We start from the raw sequence: 16,339 nt of genomic DNA, 5'->3' as shown, positions 1-16,339 counted from the left end.
TGGACCTTCTCCCAAACAAGATAAAGATGTTAAAATATGTTAATTTTAATTCCTCTAGTTCTTTATTAACCTCCAAAATGGATTTATTAGTATTTTATAGAGTTAATGTTTAGGTTTGTGAACATAATTATCTTTTTTTTCTGCTCACCTTTTTTACTTGTATCTCATACATTCATTCCTTCAAAGTAGAATTCACTTTCTGAAACTATGTCTTTAAAACTGCGATTTTGAGGGGCGCCTGGGTGGCTCAGTGGGTTAAAGCCTCTGCCTTCGGCTCAGGTCATGATCCTAGGGTTCTGGGATCGAGCCCCACATCGGGTTCTCTGCTCGGCAGGGAGCCTGCTTCCCTTCCTCTCTCTCTGCCTGCCTCTCTGCCTACTTGTGATCTCTGTCTGTCAAATTAATAAATAAAATCTTTAAAAATAAAATAAAACTGCGATTTTGAGCTGACTTCTTTGGATTGTTTTAAGATATTCACTGTTATCTTTGGAGAGCTGCAGTTTTTATTACATGTCTAGCTACATATTTCTTCTTATGATGGTTGGGATTTAGGTGCTTCCTAAACCTGCAGGTGTATGCCTTCATCAAATCTGGGTTAATTTCAATATTTAAAAATATTTTATTGTGAAATTTTTATGCAGGAAAGTACATAAGTAAGTTAATGGGTAATTATAAGCAACAATTATGTAACTAGGTCAAGAAATAAAACATTCCAAGTGATCAGGAATTCCAGAGGTTTTTGTTTGTTTGTTTTTGGTTATGTAACTGAACTTAAGGGGTTCACTGTTGGGGGTTGAACATCACTTTGAACACAACCCAAGGAAATGCTGAAAGCAAAAAACTTTTTTATTGCCTCTTACAAGTAAGAAGACAGGGAAGTAGCTCACGAAGAACCGTCTCACCATGTTGTTAGTGCAGGAAGCATTTATTCAGTGTAAGGGTGGGAGCAGGGAGCTTGCACAGGCACTTTTGGTTCAATTGCTCATGCTTAGCATGTCAAGGGGCTAGTGCATACATCATATGTTCCAAAAATGGCAGAAACTCCACCTATAGAAGGAGATCTTAGTATTATAATGAACTAAAGGTAACTTTAGGACAACTCAGGGAGGCTTCTCCCTGGTCTTCAGCTCCAGTCCCGCTCAAACTAGCTCAGATACAGGGCTCACAGGTGAGACACACCCCGCAAGGGGCTGTTGGGTGAAACACCTACTCCAGCTTCTACTTGGCTGGGACTGTTGGTTCTGCAAAACAAAACATACTCCTTCCCTGTTTTTGTCCCTTCCCCCTCCTTCCTTCTGCGGAGAGCTTTGAGCTCTCTTTGAGTAACTTTCCAATGCATCCTACCTGTTGTTTTCTTATTAAATCTAGATATAATCGGCATGTTGTTTCAGGGGTACAATGCAATTATTTGGTATTTGTATATATTGCAGAATGATCACCACAGTAAGTCTAGCATCTATCACATTCATAGTTACAAAAATTTTTTTCCTTGTAATGAGAACTTTCAAGATCTAAGGAAGTCCAGAGTTTTTCTTAGCGTTTTATCATGTTGGGAGGGTTTAGTAAATCATTGACCTTGTGGTTAAACTCAGTCTCCAATTCGCCAGGGCTCATACCCTCCCAGGATGTCAGGATGGCTCAAGGTCTCAACATTCTAATCATGTGGTGGTCTTTCTGGTGTGGGCTGTAACAATCCTAAGCCTTACTGTTGGCATAAACTTTCTAGGGCCCCCCAGTGAGTCACCTCATTAGCGTATACCATGATGAATAAAAAAGATACATCATTTGGGAAATTCTAAGGGCTTCTGGAGCTCCATGCCAGGAACCCTGGACAAGACCAGATAAATTCTACTGCAGAATATTTGGAAATAAGTCTTGAGATGTTTTATGACCCCAAATGTGCCCTACCTTAGTAAGTGTTCCATGTGCACTTGAATTGTGCTTTGCTGTTGGATGGAATATTGTATAAATGTCAATTAGTTTTATTTAGTTAATGTTCAAGTCCTCTGTATCCTTATGGATATTTTTGTGCATTAATTATTGAGAAAAGAATATTTAAATCTCCAACTATAAATATAAATGTATCTTTTTCTCCTTGCAGGTTTTTTTTTTTAATCAATTTTGCTTCTTGTTAATTGAAGACTCATTCAGGGCTATTATGTTTTGAGGAAATGCCCCTTTATCATTCTGAAATGACCTTTAAACCTGATAAATTCTTTGCTCTAAAAACCAGTTTCTTCATAAGAGCCACTACAGCTTTTTTAAAAAGTAGTGTTAGACTGGTGTCTTTTCCTAGGCTTTTAACATATTTGTGTGTTTATGTAAAAAATGAAGTTTTACATAAGAGACTCTTAATCTCACAAAACAAACAGGGTTGGGGGATGGAGAGGGTGGCAGAGTTATGGACATTGGGGAGGGTACATGCTATGGTGAGTGCTGTGAAATGTGTAAGCCTGTTGATTCACACACCTGTACCCCTGGGGCAAATAATACATTATAGGTTAATAAAAAATAAAGTTTTTTAAAAAATGATATTTGAAGGGGTTATACAACAGACAGTTGGGTCTTGCTTTGTCATTCAGTCTGATATCTTTGCCTTTTAATTGAGGTTTTTGACCATTTAACATGGTGACCAATATAATTTTGTTTAAATCTACCAGTCTGCTATCTATTTTCTATTTTTCCCCATGTATTCTTTGTTCTCCTTTTTTTTTTTTCCTCTTTACGGCTTTACTGGGATTGAGTATTTTTTTTTAATCATTCTTTTATCTCCTTAATTGGCTTGTTACCTTTGCTTTGCCATCTTAGTGGTTGCTTTAGGGTGGATATTATATATCTCTAACTACTACCTTATGTTTAGGAGACTTACACCAATATACTTCCATTTCTCCCCAACTGGCCTTTATGCTATTGTTACCAGACATTTTACTCCTCCACACATTGTAACCCCATAATATATATTTTTATTATTTTTATTTTTGCTTTATACTATCAAATTTTAAAGATTTTATTTCTTTGTCTTAGAGAGAGAGCATGTGTGTGGGTGGAGAGAGGGAAGAGGGACAGAGAGGGAGAGAGAAGGAAAGGGAGAGAATCTTAAGCAGACTCGACACTGACCATGGAACCCAAAATGGAGCTCAGTCTCACAATCTTAAGCTCATGACCTGAGCTGAAACCAAGAGTCAGACACTTAACCAACTGAGGCACCCCTATACTATCAAATTTTAAAAAGAGATTTAAAAATAGGGGGAAAATGCTGTTAAATATACCCACATTTCTGGTGCTCCTCATTTCTTTGTGTAGATCCATACTTTCATCTGCTATCTTTTTTTTCCTGTCTATTAGATGTTAACATATTTTTCTAATGCAAGTTTGCAGGACATGAATTCTTTCAGCATTCCTATGACTTATATCTTTCTTATGTTTTTATTTTACCTTTTTTATTTTTTTTAATATTTTATTTATTTGTTTGACAGAGAGAGATCAAAAGTAGGCAGAGAGGCAGGCAGAGAGATGGGGGGAAGCAGGCTCCCTGCTGAGCAGAGAGCCTGATGTGGGGCTCGATCCCAGGACCCTGAGACCATGACCTGAGCCAAAAGCAGAGGCTTAACACACTGAGCCACCCAGGTGCCCCTACCTTTATTTTTTTTGAAGATAATTTTGCTGGGTATAGAATTCTAAGTTGTATGTGTTTTTTTAATGGGAGAAGGAAGGGGTCTGGTGGCCTTTAAGGTTTTCTCTTTATTACTGGTTTTAAGATATTTGATTATGATATTCTTTGGTGTAGTTTTATTCATGTTTATTGTGCTAAGTATTTGTCAAGTTTCTGGAACCTGTTAGTTTATAGTTTTCGTCAAATTTGGATTTGTGAGGAGATTTTTTGCTCTGACTTGTCATAACATAAAATATCTCTGATCCTGTGTGGGTTCAGGAGATAACTCCCTCTGCTTTTTTCAGGTGGTTCCTTCCCCAACATTGGGTAGTTTCTTCATATGCATATACTAATCAGTATAGTCGAAGATTCAAGAGGTATTTTGTGCAGCTCTTGCCAGTACTCTGCTCTGTTAACTCTAGTCACCTTGGTACCTTTAGACTCCTAACTTTGTCTTCCCAGCTCACAGGAGACTGCTAGGATCTCTCTGACATCCCCCTTCCAGGACTCCACCTTGGAAACTACTTCAGAAAAGTAAGCTAAGGCAGTTGTCAGGCCTCATTTGCAGACTTTTCATTTCTGCTGTTTATATATATTTTTGAGAGTAATTTTTCATTCTCTGAATGTTCCTTTCTACAGTCTCCTGTTCTTGTTTCTTGGATACAGTATCTTCTTATCTCTCTAAAGTTGTTACTGATAGAGCTTTCCAATATTTTGTCTTACTACCTAATCTCTTGAAGTTGATTTTGTTTGATTAAGTGTACAGGACTAAAAAGCCTAAGAGAAGCTCTGCTAGTTTTGGTAGGACTTAATCGGCTTTGAGTTCCATGCAGGATGATCTGTCTGGGCCATTTTGGGGAGGAACTCCTGATGTCAGTATCACTAGATCTTTCCTTTGGGGCTGGGTTATGTTTCTCAAAGATGATACTTAAGGTATCCTGCTTAGTTTATGGCTGCCTGGCTGCCTGTGTTATAGGAACAAAGTTGGGGAGGATGAACTGAAAATTTCATCATTCAGTATGCATAGGATTATTTAATCCTGTTCTTTGTATACCTCCTAGATTCTCAACTAGGCATTGTCCAGTTCAAGAGAACATCTGTTTTACAGAATAAACCTCCAGTTCTCTGTTGGAATTAAGACAATATCAGGATGTAATTTTCAGTTACTTTTTACCTACTCCTCTTTACCAAATGATGTTAGCATCATATTGTTAATATAGCATGAGTCCTTTGGGGAAAAATTGATTTTATCAGTTAGATGTAATCTCATGATTTTTGAAAGGTGAAAACTGTAACAAAATTTACATGGTGAGGGTGAGACGGAGTCCTGTCCATTTTGAATATTTTCTGCTGACAAGGCTTTGCAAACATGAGTCATTTTTATAATGATATTGCTCAGTCTGTTCTCTAGTTTTCTGGAGATGGAATTTTTATGGAGATGGTGACTGGAATCTTTGTTCCAGTGCCCAATTACCAGTTCATAGATGTCAGGAAGTATTTGCGGAAGTAAAAGTAATGACTTCTTGATGTTTGAATTACAGCTGTAATATATGTTCTTGCACATGATACTTCCAGTGTAGATTTAGAGGTAGTAGCTCTTCTGGCAGGATGCCTCCCTAGTATTCTAGGAGACATCCCTAGGCTGAGAACCTGCCCATCCAACAATGTTCTCGGTACCAATTTAGCTGTTTTAAATCCATCCTTTTCTACTTAAAATACCTAGATTGTTTCTTTTCTGTACTGTTCCTAGAATGATACAAAGTTCTATTTCATTTTCTTAAAAACTACTTGAACCTTTTCTTATGCTCTGTAGTAAATCAGTTTATTAGTCCTGTCTTTATTTTACTTATTTTAAACATAGCCATGTTAATTCTGTATTAGGTAATACAAATGTTTGAATTCTTTGGTGGAAGACTAATTCTTTGTCTTATTTATTATTTCTTCTGGCAACCTATTTATGCTTGTTTTTTTTCTCAGGTATTCTATGATTTTGGATTGTGGGCTCACACTTGTTGGGCTTTATTTGTGGGACTCCTATAAGGCCAGTGTGTCCCTCCAAAAAATATTTGCATTTGCTTCTGCCAGCCCTTTGAGAAACCATAACCTTGGACCATTTTAATTTCTCATCTGTACAGTTAAACCCTAGATCTGGACAGACTGTGGGCATGGTTTTGCAGGGGATATTTTTACCTTTTCCCCTAAACCCATTCATTTGTCTTTTATTTTATGGTTGGATTATTTTTTTTTCTAATTCACTATTTTACTGAGCGGATAGTCCTGTTAGGTTCCTGGGCCATCTCATCCCAGTTACCTGCCTTGGATGGGCCCAAGGTTTTGTCCTTTGTCTATAGATTGATTTGTTTTCTTGTTTAACACAGTTCTCTCTTTTGCATACTGTTTCCACTTATAAATAAATGATTGGGGATGCCTGGGTGGCTCAGTTGGTTAAGCGGCTGCCTTCGGCTCAGGTCATGATCCCAGGGTCCTGGGATCGAGTCCCACATCAGGCTCCTTGCTCAACAGGGAGCCTGCTTCTCCCTCTGCCTCTGCCTGCCTCTCTGTCTGCCTGCGCTCACTCTCTCTGACAAATGAATAAATAAAATCTTTAAAAAATAAATAAATAAATAAATGATTTAATTGTGTGAAATTCACTCTCATTTGTTATCTCACTGTATTACCTGTACTGTCTTTTTTTTTTGAACAAAGAGATATAATCCCCCTTGTTCTCCTATAAAGTTGATTGACATTAACAAAAATGTCTTACAAAGAGCTCTGCTTTTGATATGTAAAGGTGAGCCTCTCATAATCTGGTGATATTTGGGTATCCTTTCTTTCTTAAATTGTATTTATTATATATTAGATATATTAAATTTAAGATACTGAAAAAAATTTTTTCAAATGTGCTAAAATATTTTGAGGAAACTGTAAACTTATTTCAGATGTGGTTTTGGTCAGGAAGATGGAACTTCTGTAGATATTTTAGGCAAGAAGATTTAATATAGTATATTAGACGCTTACAAAATCATTGCATTGCTGAAGGAGTGGGTTCTGGGGTTGGCCTCTAGAAACTCATCTGAGAACCAGACAGAACCAATCCACCAGGTAAGATGTCTTATTTGAAACCACTGGTGAAACTATGAATTCAAGGAGCTGAAATTAATAGGCTGTCACCAGTGCCACTGCTTGACATCTGGAAGGCTGGAGAATAGTTACCTACAATTGTGTCCCAGTAATCGGGAAGAAGAAATCAAGAAGATGCTGCTGCGTCTGTCATTGACACACCCACCTTTTGGCACAGAAGAATCTGGAAGGTGGACACTGGAACACAGAAGAAAAGCCTCACTTGTCCTTGTCCTTGTCCTTGCTGGCCAGTAGAAACAAAAAAATAGGAAAAATGGCCTCTGCCTCACTCAGCTCTCACAAGACTTCATCCAATGGATGTAACCTAATTTGCAACTAAAAACTAGGTGCAGTCAACTCCTGGGATGCATGTTTTTTTTAGCTTTCCATCCTCTTTGATTAGAAGGAAGGTAGAATAAAGGTGAGCAAGCCAATACACAGGATCTGTCAGTTATGTGTATGTGTGTCTGTGTGTTCGTGTGCATATATATATACACATATACATATAAAATAGTAATTTATATATAAATTATATAATTACTATGGAATATATAATTGTATTATATAATAAATTATATAAATTATATATACATATGTGTATATAATATATATAATAATTATATACACTATTGAATTTTTAAAAAGTTACTACAATATGTTTGTGTCATAGTGGCAATTTTTTTATATCATACTACAAACCTGTACTGTGATAGAATTCAGCCTGCAGTTGACTTATCTAAACCAAACTTATGTGGCTACAGATATATTGAAGTAGAAAAACCTGAGAAGTTGATAGGATATTTAATCTTTACACTTAGCCAGATTATATAAGTATTCTAGTTAACTGTCATCAACTTTTTTGATATAATACCCTAGCAGTAAAAAGAATAGGGAGCCATATACTCCCAGTATCTGTATTATTTAACTAGGGATACAAGAATTTAGCTTTAGACTTGGTATTCGGCCAAATTCAGTTATTTGGTTTTTGGGCAGTTGAATGATCAACTACTTTAGCATCATTTGTGGCTTTACTGCAATTGTGCGTGAAGTTACCATATGATTATATAGGTTGTCATCATATTTAATCATTGCAAATGATTCTAGTCATAAAAATAAGTCATGTTTAGATTTATTATTAGCATCTGAGTATTCAATTTCAAATATAAGTAAGCTTTCCAGATACAACCAAATAAAATCTCATGAGCTTCCTCTTGTAATTCCATCAGAGTATAAATTTGTAATTGTTATTGCAAAGTAAAATGTTGCAGTAAATGGTGAGTATGAAAACTATTTTATGTAGAAAACAATTTTCAGGGGCGCCTTGGTGGCTCAGTGGGTAAAGTCTTTGCCTTTGGCTCAGATCCTCATCTCAGGGTCCTGGGATTGAGCGCCACATTGGGCTCTCTGCTCAGTAGGGAGACTGCTTCCCCCTGTCTGCCTGGCTGCCTACTTGTGATCTCTTTCTCTCTGTCAAATAAATAAAATCTTAAAAAAAAAAAAAAAACAGTTTTCAAGGTATTGACTAGGGAAAGAGGTTGATAATTAGAAGATGTGGTATGTGTGTTTGTGTGTGTGTAGGTATACAGTATGCATACTGGATTACTCAGCCATAAAAAAGCACTAAATCTTGCCATTTTTGAAAACATGGACCGATCTAGAGGGTATTATGCTAAGTGAAATAAGTCAAGCAGAGAAAGACTAGTACCATATGATTTCATTTATAGTGGAACCTAAAAAAGCAAAACAAACGAAGAAAACAGACTCACAGAGAACAAACCGGTGGTTGCCAGAGGGGAGGGAGTTGGGGAATGAGTGAAATAGGTGAAGGGGGAGTGGTTAAGACGTACAAATTGCCAGTTATAAGTCACAGGGAGGAAATGTACAGCACAGGCAATATAGTCAATAATATTGTAATAATGTATGGTGACAGATGGTGACTACACTTATGGTGAGCACTGAGTAATGTATAGAATTGTTGAATCACTATATTGGATACCTGAAACATATAACCTCGTATGTCAACAGTACTTCAATAATAAATATTTTAAAAGATTGAGTTAATATGGATATTGAGAGAGTACATGTACTCAATAACTATGATGAACATATATTCTTTTTGAGTCAACAAAGAAATGTGTGGTTATTTGTGTTGTGGCATTAATTGAGTAATTGATTACAGCTACCCAAATTAGTATTGAAGTCAGGGAGCTGTACAACAAAAACCTGAAGTCTATGCTATTGGCTTTTGGATGATGGCAAGGTGAGAAAACTGTTTGCTGAGGCTGGAATAATGGTGAGGAAACTGCTTTCTTAAGAAGCTGTGACGATGCTGGGGTGCCTGGGTAGCTCAGTGGGTTAAAGCCTCTGCCTTCGGCTCAGGTCATGATCCCAGGGTCCTGGGATCGATGGGGATCGATCCCTGCATTGGGCTCTCTGCTCAGTGAGGAGCCTGCTTCCCTTGCTCTCTCTCTGCCTGCCTTTCTGCCTACTTGTGATCTCTGTCAAATAAATAAAATCTTAAAAAAAAAAAAAAAAAGCTGTAACGATGCATTTGATAAGACAGCTGTTTGTACTCTCTTAGAAAACAGAAAATAAAACAAATGAACTTTTTGGCTTTAGGCAAGGATGTCTCCAGGCAAGGTGAAGAAAGTGCCACCTGGTGGTTTTTAGTTGCAAGGTCTAAAATAGTACTACCAGAAAGTTGAGCTAGGAAGGGAGGAAGGGAGGAAGCGACCGGTTAGGTTGCAAGCAGAAGTAGAAGTTAAAGGTTATATTACATAGAGAGCCAGAGCTACTAAACTGGAAAATGAAACTGTTGTCTTATTTCCAGCCAACTCAGCAAAGTCTCAAATTAAGACATGGGCTCACATCCAACATCAAATCAAGATTGTGTCTATCAGATATTTTGATAAGACTGCTGAGTTAAGGTGGTACTGAGGAGATCTCAGGTGGACAAAAGCCTAAGGGTGTCATCCCACAGAAGCCTGATACAAAAAGAGCAATAAGAAAATCTAAAGACGCTATGTTGATACCGATTACAGGTATGGCTTTTGGGTATAAAATGGACCATAACCAGACAAGAAAGCTCAAAAATCTTAAAGAATGTCGTACTAGCAAAAACAACTGCTTGGGCTAAACTAAAAGATGATCACGCTCTAAAAATGTCTCTTGGCCCTCGACTTTCTTCGACAGGAAGCAGCTTGAGAAAGTTACTAAGTTGCTAATAAAGATCATTCCTTCAAAGAATAAAGGAGGGTGATGGAAAAAGAAGGCCATCTCAGATAGTATAGCCAAAAGCTGTGGGGAGCAGTGAGTAAGGGAGCAACTCCCAGAGTGCAATTAGAGATTGGGCTCCAATCAGGAAACATTTCCCCGTTGCCAGAGAAGTAGGCCCAGTAGGGTATCAGAATTGTGAGAAACCAGCAGCGACTATATGCTTCCCTTGCTTTCCCCTTTCCAGTGAACTATCTATTGTGGTTATTCTAATTATTATATATTAGGGGTGTGTGTGTGTGTGTGTGTGTGTGCGCAGAGGGGCAGGTAACTTGTCAATCAAGAGGAGCTGCATCTGGGTCCGACATATATCACAAAATCCTAGACTTGAGGGCTGATGCTGTGATTTTATGGGAACTTTGGGGGTCCTGGAATAAGCACAGTGAATATATTGTGCACGTGGAAGGGATGTGATTATGGCCAGAGAGTGAGTGAACCATCCTGGGACAGTTGTATTAATGGTCTCACTTCTCCACCTCTCATATTCATACTCTGTTACCGTATGACTCTACAGTTTCACTAAAAGGGCAGATCTGATTTTTTTGCTTATTACAAGTTTGGTCATGTGACTTGCTTTGCCAAAGGGATGTTAGACTTGAAAAAACACAATGTTTCCACTTCTTCCCTTTGCCTTCATCATTCGAACATCCCTGGGCTAGGCTGCTGGAGGATGAGATGAAGCACAGCCCAGGCTCTCCAGTTGTCCAGCCTTTTTCAGAGGATTAAGAGCCAATTGCTGGACATGAAAAGGAGCCCCGCTGATCCCAGCCTAAATTACCCACAGACTTAACAGATAAAGCTAACGGTTATATGCCCCTAAGGTTTTGTGATTGTCTATTATACATTATTATTGTGGTAATTGGTATTCATATTAATTTTTATAATATACTTGATGAATCCTCTTCAGCACAGAGTATACAAAGAAAGTGTTAGTGAAAAAAGTGGTAGTGAAAACATATTTTCTTCTGACCTATTAAATCCCAAAACAACCTTTAAATGGAGGATAAAACTTATTACAATGATTATTGTAGACTGCCACTTGATCTTGTGTGTTTTATAGTATCAAATATGTAGTGTCTGCGGGTATAATCTAGTAGCTGACAATACTGAGAAATTATTTTCCCCCGCACTCTCTCAAACTTTAAAGTGTTGGCTTCTAAATAAACAAAATCGTAATAAATTATTTTTGGATAAAACCTTAGATTTATCATTATATCCCAGTTCATTTTATGATGGTGATAATAGGAACTGGCCAACATTTATTTTTTATTATTGAAGAATAATTGATATATAATACTGTATTAGTTTCAGATGTATAACTGTGATTTAACATTTATATACATTATGAAATAAGTCACCGCAGTAAGTCTAGTTGCTATCTGTCACCATACAAAGTTGTTACAATATTATTGACTATATTCTCTTGCTGTACATTACATCTCTATGTCTTATTTATTTTATAATTGGGATGTTATACCTCTTAATTCCCTTCATCTATTTTGTCCATTTCTCCATCCCCTCTGCTCTGGCAACCATCAATTTGTTCTCTGTATCTATGTATCTGTTTGTTCATTCATTTGTTTTGTTTCTTAGATTCCACATGTAAGTGGAATCATATGGCATTTGTCTTGGTCTGATTTATTTCACTTAGCATACCCTCTAGGTCCATCCATGTTACAAAAGTGAGGATTTCATGCCCTTTTTTTTTTGGCTGAGTCATAGTCCATTGTGTGTCTGTGTGTGTGTGTATGTGTGTACCACATCTTTTTTTAATCTATTTGTCTCTCAAAGGACATTTAGGTTGTTACCATATCTTGGCTATTATAAATAATGCTGCAATCAAACATAAGGGTGCATATATCTTTTCAAATTAGTGTTTTCATTTTTTGGGGGGAAGATATCTAGAAGTAGAGTTGCTGTATTTTATGATAGTTTTATTTTTAATTTTTTGAGGATGCTCCATACTGTTTTCCATAGTGGCAGTAGCAGTGGGCATTCCCACCAACAGTACACAAGGTTTCCCTTTTCTCCACATTCTCACCAATACTTATTAGTGCAGCATTGCTAAACTATTTTCATTTTTCATATTATTTAGATGATGGTGTTAATATCAAACTTTTACATGGAATTTTTTTTATTACAGATGGTACCTTCTAAAATTCCTATTTAGAGGTAATCAAGATGATAAAACACCATAATACATAGGGATAATGACAGGGCAAGGAGAAGGAATCAAAGATATAGTACTTTGTATTATTTCTTTGGTATTATTTACATTTTACCTTAAATAGGGTACAAGTTCATTAAATATATTATTTTTCTGCTTGTGTAATGGGGAAACTTTCAAAAATCATTTGTCTTTCTTGGAAAAATTTACTTTACTAAAATGTGTAATTTTGTGATTTGTGTGTTTACGGCTAAAAGGCTCACATTCTTCTGAAAGTACAGTCTAAATTGGAAAAGAGTAAGAGTGGCATAGTCACAAAATAAGGCACATTTTAAATCATAGTATAATTGCATATTTATGTCTTTTGAAAATTTTGTTAGAGAAGGAAAAATAGAATCTGCCAAGTTTTAGGGGGACCATCATCCAAGGAGCTGGGGACAGAAGTCAGAGCCTTCCTTTAGCTAAGCTGCTCTTCAACATCACAGTGGTTTTCTCCATACTTCCCAGAGTCTTTCCCACAATGCCCTCCCGTCCTCCTCCTCGCCAGGTTTCCATGCATTCTTTCTCACACAAGGGAGGCTAGAAGGACTTCTGAAGCTAGAAGGTGATTATTAGAGGAGTTAGTTACTTTGCTATGAAAAATTCAATCATTCTTCATGAGAATGGTATTTCTGCATCTTCTCACACTTGAATTTTGACACAATTTTCTGTGAAATATCAGAAGCTGTTCAAGCCACAACTCCCAAAATGGTGTGTACCTCCTTCTATATTTGAGATATGGTATATAATATTTATAAACAAAACCAGACTTTTTCATGGGGCTAAATATCTCCTTAACAGTCATTCCATACAACCAGACTGGAAATTCTTGACTAGAGGAATTGCTTATAAAGAGTGTTAAACAGGGGCGCCTGGGTGGCTCAGTGGGTTAAATCTCTGCCTTTGGCTCAGGTCATGATCTCATGGTCCTGGGACTGAGCCCTGCATTGGGCTCTCTGCTCAGCAGGGAGCCTGCTTCCCCCTTCTCTCTGCCTGCCTCTCTGCTTACTTGTGATCTCTCTCTCTCTCTGTGTCAAATAAATAAATAAAATCTTTAAAAAAAAAAAAAGAGCGTTAAACAAATACTTCTAATGTAAACATACCAACTGTATATTGGTAAAAAATGAGATCTGTGATAGATTAAAAATCAAAATTTTAAAAATAAATGATACTATGAGATAGCCTTATAGTTTATAATTTTATGATCCATTCAATTTGGGGGGAGTTTGGATAGGTTTTTACATTTTTTCCCATTTTTAAATTTTGAGATAATTGTATACTTGCATGTAGTTGTAAAAAAAAATAATGCAGAGAGATGTCATATTTCCTTCACCCAGTTTCCCCCAATGGTAATATCTTGCATAACTGTAGTATAATATCACAATTAGGAAATCCACATTGGTAAAATCCACTGATTTTAATCAGATATTTCCAGTTTTATGTGCTCTCATTTATGTGCACATGCATGAATGTGTGTGTGTTCAATTCTGTGCAGTTTTATCACATGTAGATTCATACGACCATCATCGCTGTCAACACACAGAACAGGTTTGTCACAAGGATCCCTCCTGTTACCCTTTCAAAGCCACAGCCACCTCCCTGCCTGCCCTCACCTCCTTGATCCCAGCAAACCTCTAGTTCTGTTATCCATATCCATCATTTTGTCAGCTCAAGAATGTCATAAATGGAATAATATACTACTACTTAACCTTTTGAGATTGGCTTTTTTCACTCAGCAATATTCCCTTGAGACCATCTAAATTTTATCAATAGATTGTTCTTTTGTATTGCTTAGGAGTAATCCATATTACTACAGTTTATTCACCCCTTAAAGAATATGTGAGTTGTGGCCTGTTTGGGGCTATTTATAATAAAACTGCTGTGAATATTTGTGTACAGGTTTTGTTTTGTTTTGTTTTTAGAAAGAGAGAGAGTGAGAGCCGAGGTGGGGAGGGGAAAGGAGAGAGGAAAAGAGAATCTCAAGCAGGTTCCATACACAACAGGGATCCCAACACGGGGCCCAATCTCATAGCCCTGAGACCATGACCAGAACCAAAGTCAAGAGTCAGACACTTAACCGATTGGGCCACTCAGTGCCCCTATGTACAGGTTTTTATATGAGCGTTTGCATGTCTCAGGATAAAGCATGCAATTGTTGGGTTGCATAGAAAATGCAATGTTTCATTTTGTAAAACACTGCTGTATTCTTTTTCAGTGTAGCTACACCATTTTTCATTTCCACCTGCAATGTATTAGTGATCCAGGTTCTCTGCTACCTCATTAGTAACACTTGATATAATCCCTATTTTTTTTTTTAAATTTTAGCCATTCTGACAAGTGTGTATTGATAACTCAATGTGGTTATTATTTGCATTTACCTAATGGCCAGTGATGTTGGATATCTTTTTGTGAATTTATTTGCCATCTACATGTACTCTTCACTAAAATGTTTTTTGTTCATTTTCTAGTAAGATTTTAAAGATGTATTTAATTTTAGAGATGCGGGAGGCGCCACTGAGGGGGAAAGAGAGAATCTCAAGCAGACTCCCTGCTGAGCACAGAGCCCAATGGGGAAGCTCCATCTCATGACCCTGAGATCATGACCTGAGCTGAAATCAAGAGTCAAGCACTTAACTGACTAAGTCACCCAGGTCCCCTCTAATAGGATTTTTTTAGTACTGTTGAGTTTGAGTTTTAAAGGTTCTTTACATATTCTAGATACAAGTCCTTGACAGAAATGCCTTGCAAATATTTTGTTCCAGGCTGTGGCCTATCTTTTCATTTACCTCATAGGGTCCTCCCTAGAGTATACATTTTAAATTTTGACTAAAGTAACTGGCTACTGTAACAAATTACCACCAATTTGGTGGCTTAAAAAACCCAGAAATTTATTCTCTCATAGTCTGGAGACCAGAAGTCTAAAATCAAAGTGTCAACAGCCTCCTCTGAAGGCTCTAGGTGAGACTCTTCCTTGCCTCTTCCAGCTTCTGGTGGCTCAGTGTTTATTGGCTTGTGGCTGCAAAGCTCCAATCTCAGACTCTCTTCTGCCTCCACCTCTGTCTCTTATGCGTCCCTTAAAAGGACACTTAATGATTAGGTTTGAACCCACTTAAATAATCCAGTATGATCTCATTCTAGGTCCTCCATTCTAGGTACCTGCAAAGACCCTTTTTCCAAATAAGGTCACATTCAAGGTTCCAGGGATTTGAAAAGAACGTATCTTTTGGAGGCCATCGTTCAACACACTGCACACTGGAATGCATCAGGTGGGAATGGAGGTGCAGCATCCTGGGTCTTGGTGACACTGGGGATCAGGGAAGGGCAGTGAAGTGAAGAGTGACCCACACTTCTTTGTACTAGTTGGCTAAGTCTTCTTGTTGCCAAGCGGAAAACACGGGACCCCCCAACTGGCACTAAGCCAGGAGGGATATACTACCTTCTTTTGCTGGGAGGAAGATGGAAAATCAGTTCCCTGCTGGGTCAGCCTAAACCACCTGGCAGGGGATTCATAGTGCTACTTCTCAACTCTGTCAGAGCACCACCAGCTGCTTCTGTGGGATGGAAACAAGCTGGTTGTAAGATCATCTCTCTGCTTTGCCCGAATGAAACCAAAGAGGTAGGGGCGCAGTTTTTAGGTTGATGTTTGGCTGCTGTAGATCTTGTTCCATTGGGCCACCCTCTTGTTCATAGATACTCCTACAGCTATGAGGAACAGGCTTTTTCTTGAAGCTTTTGTTGTCATTCCTGCCTGGTGGTGGTTCCAGATTGCTGTCTGGAATATATGGAAGGGAATAAGGAGACCCTGACAATGACTGCTATGTCATTCCTCAAGTCCTAAGGTCCCTAAGCAGTTTGCCTTCTTCTTTTTATATATGCTTGAATCTTCCTATGCTTATATGCAGAGTCTTTTGGTTTTAAGAGGAAAGATTTGGGGTCACATGAGTGGCTCAGTCGTTAGGTGGCTGCCTTCGGCTCAGGTCCTGATCCCAGAGTTCTCAGATTGAGCCCCGCATTGGGCTCCTTGCTTGACAGGAGGCCTGCTTCTCCGTCTCCCACTCCCCCTGCTTGTATTCCCTCTCTCACTGTGT

The sequence above is a fragment of the Martes martes genome, assembly GCF_963455335.1.
Source record: "Martes martes genome assembly, chromosome: 13".
NCBI classification, from domain to species: domain Eukaryota; kingdom Metazoa; phylum Chordata; class Mammalia; order Carnivora; family Mustelidae; genus Martes; species Martes martes.
This window is presented reverse-complemented; position numbering follows the sequence as displayed.